Below are 13,326 nucleotides of genomic sequence, written 5' to 3'. Positions count from 1 at the left end.
TTCACACAATGGAATACTACTCTGCATTGAAAAACAAGGAACTCATGCAATATTATTCAAAATGGGTGACCCTGGAGGACATTATGCTGAGTAAAATATCTCAGTCACAAAAAGACAAATACTGCATAATGCCACTGTTGTAGAATGGGACCGACATCAGGGTTGGGGTAAGACTGAGAAAAACTGGATCGATTATGTATGCGGAGTTGAAACAGATGAGGGAGAGGACAGTTTAAAAGCGATATATGATAAGGTATTATGGTTATCTCAGGAATTCAGAACTAAGCTTGCATAGTCGAGTGCATTCAGGGGCGGTGACGGGAGATTGTATACCAACGAAGAAGTTTATCTTTTGCTTTTCAAAGAGGAATGAACCTGGCTGGGGTCGGGGCGGGGGTGGGGGGAGCAGTGTAGAGAGAAAAAAGTGCAACAGTGAATGGAAATCCAAAATCTCTGTAAATGTTCATTAAAATTAATAAAATAAAATTTTAAAAAGTAGAGGAAAAATGTACAAATTTTGAAGCTTTGAACAAAAAAAGAGAGAGTGATGCTGTAAAGGTGACTGTTTTTAACACATACAGTTTGTATCCCAGATATGATTCTTCCTTAATAATGTTTTGACCTAATGTTTGAAATTTGGTTTTCATCTATTAGTTTATTCAGTAATTGTTATTATCTATATAATAGTGGGAACATTATTATTGTCTCCACAGCCAATAAAGAAACCAGAGTAATGCCTGCATTAGCTTTGATCTTAGTGTGAACGTATGCACTGTTTTTTTTTCTATAACAGTATATTTAGGTTTTATCCTCCAGGGTAGGTTTTGATTTATTTACCTTTATATATATAGTGATTGGAATAGAATCACTCCATTTTTGTACAATTACTGAGTAGAATGATTTATACATTCAGAAAATTTAGAAAACTTCTCTATTCTTTCTTGCAGATACATTGAGAAATTAAACTAACCTGAAATGAAAGGACATGAAAGAGGTCATGGGAAAAGATAAAAAAAAACCAAACCAGAGTCAACTTGATTCTGTGAATAGGGGAATAAAATCTTGAAAGTAAAAGAAAATTTTCCATATTAAATTCTTTCAAAATATGTTAATTGGTTGTAACTGGAATATATTGAGTGATTAAGGCAACACAAGTAGTAGCCCTGAGAAGTAATACTAAGTGAGCTATTACAAAACAACAAATGTCTTCTTTTATTGCTTTGCATACAATCATTCATAGACGTTGTATTTCATAGAATCCATTGTTATTGATCTATGCCTATTATCATCACATCTGTTCAAGTTCCTGTCGCTTCTTTCCTATTCCTTCACCCCTCCTTACGTCCCCCAATCTCTGCTACCAGTGATTTTCTCTACTCCCCTTTTTTCTCCTCCCCTTCTCTTTCTGCTTTCGAACATTTATACATTGCTTTTTCAGTTATACTAGTTTCATAGTAGTGAGCTTATGCAGTGTTTGTCCTTATGTGACAAAGTTAATTAACTCAGCTTAATGCTTCCTAGACTCTCCCATGTTATACAGAATTTTATGAAACCATTATTCCTTAGTGCTGCATAATATTCCATTTTATGAATGGTTTCTCAATCCGTTTGTTTGTTGAGAGGCATTTGTGCTGTTTCCTTTTCTTTTTTTCTATTGTGAATAATGTTGTTATGAACATAGGTGTACATATCTCCATTCACATCTCACTCTGATTTCCCTTGGGGTATATTTCAAGCGGTAGAATAACTGAGTCACATGGAATTTCACTATTTAGCATTTTGAGGAAACTTCAAACTGCCTTCCAGAGTGATCGTACCATTTTACACTCTCACACATGCGTAAGAGCAATGTGTAAGAGTTCTAATCTCTCTGCATCCTTGTCAGGATTTATTGCTTGCTGTTCAGTTAAACTTTGCTACTGCTTCTAGAATGAGATGGCATCTTATCATTGTTTTATTTACATCACTCTGATTGCTAGTGATTTTGAAACATCACTCTGATTGCTAGTGGTTTTGAACATTTCCTCATATGCTTGTTAACCATCTGAATGTCCTCCTTTGTGAAGAGTCAGTCTTCTAATGTCTTTATCAGTTTTTTTTTGTTTTTTTTTTGGAAGCTCTAGAGTAGCCTGTGCTTTAATTATGAGACCCTTGTCTGAAATGTTGTTGCCATATATTCCCCCACCCCTCATTCTGTGAACTTTCTTTTCACCCTATTGGAGAAAGTTTTTGATACATACAGGGATTATACTCTAGGAAGGTTTCATTATTCACTTCTATCTTTTTCTGGTTGTGCATTTTTGACAATGTTTGCAAGTCTATTTATGCTATAGGCAAGGGCTTCTAAATTAGTTTCTATTTTGTCTCTTATGATTTTTGTAGTTTTGGATTTTGCCTCTAGGTCTCTGATCCACTTGAGTTGTTTTGGTGAGATGTAGATCTTATCTCAGTTTTCCTCAGCTAGATGTCTACTTTTGCCAGCACCATTTGTTAAAATGGCTGTCATTTCCCCATTTAATAGATCTTATTTCCTTGTCAAATATCAGTTGACCATAGATAGAGGGATTGATTGCAAACATCAATTCAATTCCATTAATCAATGTGCTGTCATTGTACCAATACCATGCTGTGTAGTAAGTTTAGAGATCAGGGACTGAGATACCTCCTACTTCTTTTTGGTTTTCAAAAGAGCTTTACTTCTTCTGGAGCGCTTTCCTTTCCAAATTTAACTGGAAAAATGAATTGCCTTTTCTATCTCCTTGAGAAAGGAATTTTTTTAAATCTGTATTGAGATTTGCGTTGAATCTGTAGTTTGCTTTTGTTAGGATAGTAATTTTCACAATGCTCAGTCTTCCTATCCATGAAAAGGGATTATTTTTTCCATTTAGTTAGGTCTCTTATTCCTTTTGGGGTAGGGGAATCTCTTTATGATCTACTCAATCTCTTCTTTCATCATGAGTCTGTGCAAATGTCAAATGTTCTACTTCTGTTTGTGGAAAGTTCTACTTGTTTGTAGAAATGTTCTACTTCTGTTTGTCAATCTGGATAAGGGTGAGTTTCTAGGAATATGTCTATTTTCTCGAGGTTATCAAATATGGCAGTTTATAATATTCTGTTACTATTGATTTAATTGCAGCTGGTTCTAACAACAACAATATTTTTTAAAAAAACAATTTTATTAGATAATTGATATAGTATGCTCTTTACATACATTAACAGAAAAAATATGGCATACATACACAATAATCAAGATATTGAACATAACCATAACCCCATAAACCTTGTTTTTTTTTTTTTAATTCCTCTCTGTAGTGCTGTCTTCTTGCTCCTTTCCTCAAACATTGAGGTGAGTTTTGTTAACATAGAGTATATCTCCGGTGGCAAGTCCTTTATAAGTTGTGCTCCTAATGCAAATACTTCCCATCTGGTGATTCAGCAGCTCTGAGAAATAAGGATGGCCAGACTTGTCATGTTGTGCAATACAGCTTCAGAAACCCTGGGGAGGGTCACTATGAATCAAAACTGATTCAACAGCTTGGGATTATCGACGATGTTATATAAATGATGTTACATATAGCATGCCTACTTTTTCTGTCTTTCGTCTTTAACTTGAAGTTCATCCATTCTGTTGCACGTATCAGTAATTCATCATGCTATGTTATGCCATTAATCCTGCTTGCAAATGTAGAGTAGGTTAAGGAGAAGAAGACTGTCCATGAGATGGATTTACTCACTGACTATAACAATGGACTTGAGGGTGGCTGAGACTGTAAGGATGGTGCAAGATTGACACAACTTTAATCTGGTTTACATAGGATGTCTCTGAGTCAGAGCTGACTTGTTGTTGTTAAGTGCCATTTAGTTGAGTTGACCTTATGAACAACAGACCTGAAACCTGTTATGTACTGTACCATCCTCATTATCTTTGACACACTTGAGCCCATTGCTGTAGTCACTATGTCAATCCATCTTGTTGAGGGTCTTCCTCTCTTTTGCTAACTCTCTACCTTTCTAAGAATAATGTCCCTTTCCAAGGAATAACCTCTCCCAGTAACATGGCCAAATTATGAGATGAACCTTTGCCATCTTTACCTCCCAAGAGTACTCTGGCTGAAATTTCCCCAAGATGCATCTGTTTATACTTTTGGCAGTGTACAGGATATTCAATAATCCTCTTCAACACCAAAACTCCAAGGCATCAATGCTTTTTCTGTCATTCTTAATCATAGTCCAGCTCTCAGACGCATAGCAAGTAACTGAAAAACCAAGACCTAAATCAGGCTCACCTTAGTCTTCAGACTGACATTTTTGTTTTTACTCATTTTGAAGAGGTCCGTGACTGCAGACTTGTCCAAGCAATAAGTCTCCTGATCTCCTGACAGCTAGTACCAAGGGTGTTAATTGTTGGTCCAATCAAGAAGAAATCACTGACAACTTCAATCCTTTCTTCATTTATCTTGATATTGCCTCTTGGCTCAGTGGTGAGGACCTTTGTTTTCTTGATGTTGAGGTGTGGGTCATACTGAACTTTGTAGTCCTTGATCTTCTTCAGCAAGTGTTTAAGGTCCTCCTTACATTGAAGAAGCAGTTTGTGTCATCTACATAGTGCTGGTTGTTGATGAGTATTAGTCTGATCCAGATGCCACATTCCTCTTCATAAAGTCTATCTTCTTGAGTTTTTTGCTCAGCATATATATTGAGTAAGTATGAAAAATTGTTACTTCTCTGATGCATATCCTTCCTGATTTTAAACCATGCAGTATTACCTTGCTCTGTTTAGATAACAGCTTCTTTAAAAAATTATTTATTTATATTTTAAATTTTACATTGGTTTGAGTACAAAGTCGTATGCATTGCATTTCACACCATAATTTATTCACATTGTGTTTCATACAATCATTGTCATTCATTATGTGTTATAAAATCATTCACCATTAAACCATGCCCATGATTACCCTGCCTTTTTAAGATCCCCACTGGATTTCCTATTTCCCTTACCTCCCTTCTCTCCACCCATCAAATTGTATGACCCTATGACTTCCTTCTTTGCCCACCCTCCCCGCCATTCCTGCTCCTTCCCCCAGTGCATCCCCATACATGTTTTACTAGTTATCTTTCAGTTTTTACAGTAATCATCCTGTGCAGTATTTATCCTTATGAGACTTAGTTACTTCACTCAGCATCATGCCCTCTAATCTCTCTCAAGTTATGTATTAATTTTCAAAATCCAGACAGTGGTTTTAAAATTAGTTGTTATGTATCAGAGAGCAGGATAATAACTATGGATGATAATAGAAGTATCTATGTCTTTGAGTTGTGGTGCTGGAGAAGAGTGTTAAACATACTGTGAACTGCCAGGAGAACAAACACCCTAGAAAGGGTGAAAAAAGGCTGTTTGATGGTTTGAAGCTCCATCTCACATACTTTAGGCAAGTGTCCAGAAGGGACCAGTCCTTGGAGAGGAACATCATGATTGGAAGGGTGGATGGACAGCGTAGGAGAGGAAGACCCAGGATGAGATGGATTGGCTCAGTGACTGAAGTAATGGGATTACAGGCAACTTGATGGCATATAACAACAACAACAACAACTAAAAGGTCATTGTATACTTGTAATGCACTTTTCTACTTCATTTATCCTTTCTTGTATAGATGGACATTATTAACATAGTTTTTAAGTGGAATGTATCAGAGCACCAATGAATAATGCTATTTTCTTTTTATGTGGCATTAGCAGTTTACTTCCAGTAAGAACACATGTTTTAAAAATTACTTACGTTTATTCCCTTATAAATTATAATTTACACTGGATTCTGAACATATAAGCTTCCTTTACAAACCCCACCATTATGTCATTATGACCGACAGATTGTTAGGTGTTGTTGAATCAATCTTGACTCATGGCCACTCCTTTTGGAACAAGATGGAACTATTATGGTCCATAAAAAAAATATTCCCTGCCTGATATTTTGGAAGTGAATGATCAGGCTTTTCTAACTAGCCTGTCTTCATCTGAAAGTTGAGCTGAAACCTGTTAAGTATCACAAGCCTCCACGGAGGCGTCAGCCTTAGCCTCCACTGAGAAGAAAGTGATGACAATTCTTGACGTACATTGTCTAAGCTCAAGCTCCGATCACCCATGTATAATTTTACCATTGAACTACCATAGAATAATCATCCTAAAGATAGTGCTGATCAGCTAAAACTTTTTAAGAATCCCAGTCATCTGGATGTTGTTGTTGTTGTTGTTAAGTGCTGTCAAGTCATAGATGACTCATAGCGACCCTATGAATGAAAGACATGAGCACTTGTATAAATTTCATCATTTCTCTGAGTTCTTAGAGTTTCTGGAGGCAAGCCATTTTGGAAATGGATGCTACTCCTACTTCCAAGCTTGTTTTAATCGGAAAACTGCACAAATACTGTCCACCATGGCTAACCATTATCTCATTTGACACATCAGTGTCACAGTGTTCGGAGTTATGGCAACCAAGAGTTACCTCTGTACAGCAAATGCACAGACAAGTCCTATACCACTTAGAAGAATGTTTGACCAAAAATAATTAAAACTAGGCCTGAAGGCCACAGATTAAGATCACCCACCTTGGCTTGGTAGCATAACTTTCTATGCACTAGGCTAACAGAGCTCTCTCTACGTGTTTGTTATTGTTGTTAAGTGTCATCGAGTCATAGACAACTCATAGTGATTCTAATTATTTAAAATTATAGAAACACCTTTAGGAGGAGTCAGTGAGCAGAGAAGGGAAAGCCCATGAACGAGAGGGAGATTCTCAGTGAAATGGCTGAAACAATAGAGTTGAGTACAATGCAGATTATGATCCAAGATTGGACATGTTTTCAATCTACTGTGCTTAGGATCACTATGAGTTGGAATTAACCTGACGACACCTAACAACAACAACAACCCAGTAATTGACTCTAAATGAGGAAAACCCAATGATTTTTTCCAAGATTGTGGCCAAGAAATCCCTAAGGGACAGTCTATTATGCCATATTCCTATTAAGAGACAGAAATGACTGAAATACACATAACAAAACAACAGCCATTAAAAGTGAAAGAAGTTTAGCCCTAAGAATGTCTATCAGATCTTGGTTGCTCTTGTTAAGATCTCTTTGAGTTCCACAGATGGATCAGAAGAGACCAAGTTTAGATACAAATAGAATAAAAAGAAGGATCAGCGACTTGAAAATAGACTTCGAGCCCATCTAGAGAATCTCAACTGGTTAACTGGAGGGAAATCTGTCCTACAGAGAAGGAAGGTATAAGCATTTGTAGATCTTGGCGTAGTTTCTGAGTTAAGCAGTAGAAAAAAATATCCCTTGAGAATTTCCAACCATATGCACAATTGGAGTTGAATTTCACACCTTCCGTATGACCTAAAAATACACTGAATTGAGCGTGTTTCCAAAAAAGATTGGCAACCGCTTATGTGAAGAAACCATAATCATTACTTGAAAGAGAACAATTTGAACACAAATACAGTTAATATTTCAAGGAACACAAGCTGAAGGAATAAGGAAAAACCTTAAGAAGTAATATCACCACATTCTTTAAATACTCTAGTTATTACAATTATCAGCAAATTAGAAAATAATTTTCCTTGTGTGTGTGTGTGTGTGTGTGTGTGTGTGTGTGTGAAATATGAAAAGAGGATATCAAAGTATGGTGAAGGATTCTGAAGCTAGCTTGTGGCTGCAGTCCACACTGCTGCAGCTAGGCATTGTGGGGAACAGAGGCAATGGTGCCCCAGCCTGCCAGAACCCCGCTACATTGCTGCCACCTCATATGGAGAGGAGAGGGTTATGGGGGATGTTTGAGGGCACCCTGCTGCCGCAAACCCACAATGGAGCAGCTGTTGCAGTGAGAGCCCAAGAACAGGAAATTGGAAGGGACTAATCCAATTGACTATTCCAGCAGGAGGTTTAGCAACAGAGCAACCACTAGTGAACTTAGTTTCAGGATTAGCTTTTCTAACATCCCTTGGGGCCATCACCCTACTGATGTATGACGGGTCAAGCATTGGAAACTTTGGAGCTCTCAGCTTATACGTATAGCAGTAGGCCTTTCAACACTGGTTTTCAGAAAGACTGGCAAGAACACATCACTATGGAGTTGTGCAGCTATCTAGTGCCTAAGCTTGTCTCAGCCTTGTTTCCAACCTGGGACCAAGCAGCAATAAAGGATCTCCTGATGGAGAAGCTGATAGCCTATGCAAGGAAGGTAGAATTGGATGTGTATGAGTCACCAAAGAGCCTGGGAGAATATGATCATTTATTGGAAGAGAATATCCACAAGAAACAGAAAGAACTAGAAGTAAGGCGGTGGTCGTGTTTACAAAAGTAAGGCATCTTGAATAACCAGCCAGGAAAACCTTCCCCAGGGGCTGACCCCCTGGGATTACACCTGGGCAGCTCTTATACCCTCCAATTTAGGGCCTCATACCTCCTTCCCACTTCTCACTGACTTGCTTGTTTTTTTCAGTCCATGTTTTGGGTGTATTTTTAAGAACTTAAGATCATAATTAGGAGGCTTGTAGTTTTCAAGCTGTGTTTGGAAGGGTTCCAGTTGTGAAGAAGTGAGTTGTCTTGAATGCTGTTTCTCTGGTCGTGTGGTGGCCTTCCAAAAAACACCATGTGTTGGGAACTACTGACTGTGTATCACATTAAGTTTGAAATTCTCAGAAGATTTCTCTATTACTAAAACAAAGATTAAGTTAACCATTTCCCCCCCGGCCTTCCTACTGCACACGGTCCCCTTGTGTATCAAGCTGGTTAACCATTGCAGTGAATCAAGTTTTCATTTAACCCACAACGGTAACGGTTATGTCTTTCGGTTTTGTCCTTTCTTCTACATGAAATGGAAAATTGGGTTAAGTTTTGACACCTTTTTTTTTTCATTTTGCAAACAGAATAATTTTTTTTTAATTACAAGAACAAAACAGACTTTCTAATTTCACTCAGTACAAATGCCAGATGTACATTATGACTGGACAGAAATGACCAAAATCCAAAATATTGTGCATAAATAAAACAGATGCAACTTGCAAGATAACAAAGTAGAACATTAAAGTATCTACATTTATTCATTATAAATAGTGCAAAGTATATACCATATCTACAGTGCAGAGATAATATAAACATGTGAAAATGAGTTTCTTAGGGAACAGGATGGTTGTTTAAACAATTAAAGATATTTAATTAGCATACTCAAATGCAGACCCAAGCAAACATTTATTTTTTTCTCCTTTTTCAAGAAAAATTGCCATGCTTCCTCTTGGGGCTGCTGAGGAAAACTGTCAGCCAGCTCAAGGCAGTCTTGGGAACCCAGGCATTTTCCTTTGAGTTGATTAGACTGGTTATCTGTCTGACCTGGAGCCTGTGCAAAATCCTGGATAAATGTGACTAGTAAGACACAGCTCATCTGCTCCAGAATGAGTTTGTTCTGATGGTTGTTGTAACAAGTGGTGATAAGTGAAGGGAACAGCACTTTTGTCAGCCATGGGTCCCTGAAATACTGGAAAGGCAGCTGACAAAGCTTCGACAACAGTGTGTGTGAGGTGGCGGCCAGACTGCATGATCATCTGGTTATCTGGGTGGTTGACTGTGAAGTAGCCCACACAGACGATGGATGACCTCATGGGGAAGGCTTTCACAAGAGACTTAGCTGCAGTGGCCTAACAGGGAGCTGATGATGCTCCGGAATGCAAAGGACAAGCCCTCTGGCCCTGTGATAGACTGAAAAGCAGACAGATCAAGAGCTGCAAAGCTATTGAAGAAACGTGAACTCTGAAGGGCCATTTGGACTGTGTTCTAGGAGTAACCCTCTTTGTGACTGGCTGTACTGGCTTCCACAATGGTGCCGTGAGAAAGGACATAGTTCAACACATGCAGAACGCTGGCGAGGTCTGTTGCGTGAAAGAGCCGCTGTCAGCCCCCTGGGATCCTGACGACTGTTGTAAAAAATGCTGCATGACCTTCCAGTGACAGTAAAACACAGCATGCACATGCCGCACCAGAGTCCCGCATGCTGCAGCAAAGTGGCCATCTTGGGATTTTCATTCACAGGGCCTTGCACCGACAGGAAGCAACCACACAGCTTGTCTGTCAGACCTATGTTCACCATGTAGCTGATGAGGTCTTGAATTCTGCTGTTAGAAACTTCACTCTGCTAGGGCTTATTTTCACTTCCTGTGTTGATATTTTAGGGGAAGCTGGCTGACTGGCTCCATCTGGCCGATTGGCAATTAGGAAACCAGAAACCACAGCACCAACTTTCAGAAGACCTGTGGTCAAGCCTTCAAACACTTGCTTATTGTTATTTCTTCCCAAAATAGTATTATTTTCATCTGGAACATAAACCCGCTCCTGGCACATGATACATATTTGATAAATGCTAGCTGTTCTAAGTGGCTAAGGTCTAGCTTAGCGGTCTGCCCCTGCAACTCTCTATGCAGAGCTACCAAACTCCCTCTTCTGGGCTTCCCTGACCTCTATAAGGCTGTAGCCTCAGCCATTACTGTGGACATTACTGTGTCTTTTTGCAACACTTCTCATGCTGGAGAACGACACAGTAGAACTAATTATATGCTTCCTTTCTTAAGTCATAGTGCAGTAGATCACACAGTTTACTTGTCGTAAATCACATGATTACCTCTTGTGGGTATGTTTTCTTTTGTAAAGGTTACAGTCCCTGTACTTAGGGTTTACCTAGATGGAGAATAATAATAGATGAGTGTATATTAGGACATGAGAACCTTTAACCTTGATGCTAAACTGGCCATCTATGGTAAATCCTATATGTTGTTGTTGTTGTTACATGCTGTCGAGTCGCTTGCAACTTATAGCGACCCTATGTACAACAGCCCTGAAACCTGCTCTATCCTGTGCCAACTTTACTGTCTTCAACACATCTACCCTCATTACCCCAGTCACTGCATCAATCCATCTCATCGATGGTCTCCCTCTCTTCTTCCATCCCTTTACCTTTCCAAGCATGATGTCCCTCTTCAAGGACCAGTCTCTCCTTGCAACATGCCCAAGTATGTCAGACAAAGACTCAGAATCTTTGAGCAAGCTATCTTCACCCTCTCTAGGACGAACCTGTTTGTTATGCTAGCAGTTCAGGATATATCCAATACTCTTCTCCAGCACCACAGCTCAAAGGCATTACTTCTCCTTCTATCATTCCTAGTCATCGTTCGGCTCTCTCACCCATAGCAAGCAATTGTGAAGACTATGTATGCCCCCCTAAATGTCTACCCTTAAACTAAGCTAGCTGATTTCTTAGATCCGCTTTTGTAGTTTCTTCCTAGAATGATGGAAAACTGACTATTCCATTATTGTTTTTAGTTTTGTTTGCAGCCGTGGATATACTTCAAGAAAGTGACAGTTTTCCTCTTAACCTAAGCTTGTGTAGTACTGTTTTCCATCAGTCTTTGTCATCCTTATTTTTTTTTTTTTGCATTGGAAGTTGTTTGTGTAGGGGTGTACAATAGTCAGCTACTTCCCTCATCTTCAGCAATAACTTTCTGGCCTGTCACCCCCAGAGCTGTGCAGCACTGCATCTTTCCCCAATCAGTAAGTTTCCAGTCCCATATAAATGGCCTTTTTTTTTTTTTAAATTGTGGTGAAGAAAAAAAAACACCTATTAGAAGTAATTACTCAAATGTGAAAGAATCATTGGTTTTCTAAAATGGTAACTCTAACAATGTTGTTGTTATATGCCATTGACTCGCTTGCAACTCATAACTACTTTGTGTACAACAGCCCTGAAACCTGCTCTATCCTGTGCCAATCATATTGTGTCTGACAAACCTACTACTCCCCACTACCCCAGTCACTGAATAAATTCATCTCATTGAAGGTTTTCCCCTCTTGTACTGTCCTTCTACCTTCCCAAGCATGACATCCTTCTCCAAGGACTGGTCCCTCCTTGCAACATGTCCAAAGTAGGTCAGATGGAGCTTCAGAATCCTTGCCTCCGAAGAGCAGCCTGGTTTTATCCTCTCCAGAATGAACCTGTTTGTTTTCTTAGCAGTCCATGGTATATTCAATACTCTTCTCCAGCACTACAGCTCAAGGGCATCAATTTTCCTTCTATAATCCCTAGTCATTTTCTAGCTCTCTGATGCATAGCAAGTAATTGCAAAGACTATCACCTGAATCAGGCACTCTTTAGTCTCTAGACTGACATCGCTGCTCTTCAGTACTTTGAAAAGGTCTCTGATAGCAGACTTTCTCAATGCAATTTGTCTTTTAATTTTCTAGCTGTTGGTACCAAGATTATTGATTGTGGAGCCAGGCAAACTAAAGCTGTTAACAACCTCAGTCTCTTCACTATCTGTCATGATGCTGCCAATAGGCCCAGTGGTGAGTCTTTGTTTTCTTGATGTTGAGCTTCAATTCACATTGAAGGCTGCAGTCCTTGACCCTCTGCAGCAAGTGCTTCAGGTCCTCCTCAGCTTCAGCAAGCAGGGTTGTGTCATCTGCATAACTCAGATTGCTGATGAATTTTTCTCCAATCTGGTGTCACATTTCTCCTTCTACAGCCCAGCCTCATGGGTAATCTGCGTATAGGTTGAAAAGGTGTGGAGATAGGACACATCCCTGGTGTTCACCCTTCCCAATTTTAAACCATGCAGTATTTTCCTGCTCTGTGCTGACGACTGCCTCCTGGTCCACGTATAGATTTCGCATAATCATGTTCAAGTGTTCTAAGATTCCCATTCTTCTCAGAGTTAGCTACAGTTTGTTTTGGAACACACAGTTAAATACCTTTTCATAGTCAATAAAATATAGATAGACATTCCTCTGGTACTGCCTACTTTCATCCAAGATCCATCTAATATTAGCTATAATATCCCTAGTACCAATGGCCTCTTTTAAACCCAGCCTGCACTTTAGGCAGTTCTCTGTTGATGTTCTTTTCCAGTCATTAGGTTAGATATAGTTCAAGAAAGACTTAGTGAACTGGGAATTAGTCTGAAGAAATAATAAAATCTAGCATAAAGAGACAAAGTAATATAAAATAGGAAAAAAGTATGAGATATATTCTGTATTCTCATCTCTATCTCAGTTTGTCTTTCTCCTCACCTTGTCTCTTTTTTATGATGGTAACTTGAGTAAATTTCATCCCCTGTTGTCTCTTTCCAGTTAGAACCAGTCAATAACAGCTTTTATGACTTGTAAACAGAATGTTCCATTTACATAAGGGTTAGTAATTTGAACCTATTTATTGTTCTATGGAAGAAAAGACTTGATTATCTCTTCTCGTAAAGATTATAACCTTAATCTTGGGTGGTTCTAA

At 38.8% G+C, this 13,326-nt stretch overlaps 1 pseudogene; it reads right to left on the bottom strand.

Moving 5' to 3' along the window:
* Nucleotides 1–9,204: 9,204 nt before the first annotated feature.
* On the bottom strand, nucleotides 9,205–10,394 carry LOC102870581 (annotated as a pseudogene).
* Nucleotides 10,395–13,326: the final 2,932 nt, after the last annotated feature.

This window comes from Elephantulus edwardii, unplaced genomic scaffold, assembly GCF_000299155.1.
Source record: "Elephantulus edwardii isolate Elephantulus edwardi_28Jun2011 unplaced genomic scaffold, EleEdw1.0 scaffold00128, whole genome shotgun sequence".
Classification (NCBI taxonomy): Eukaryota; Metazoa; Chordata; class Mammalia; order Macroscelidea; family Macroscelididae; genus Elephantulus; species Elephantulus edwardii.
Note: the sequence above shows the minus strand (reverse complement) of the source record. Positions and strands in the feature narration are given on the sequence as shown.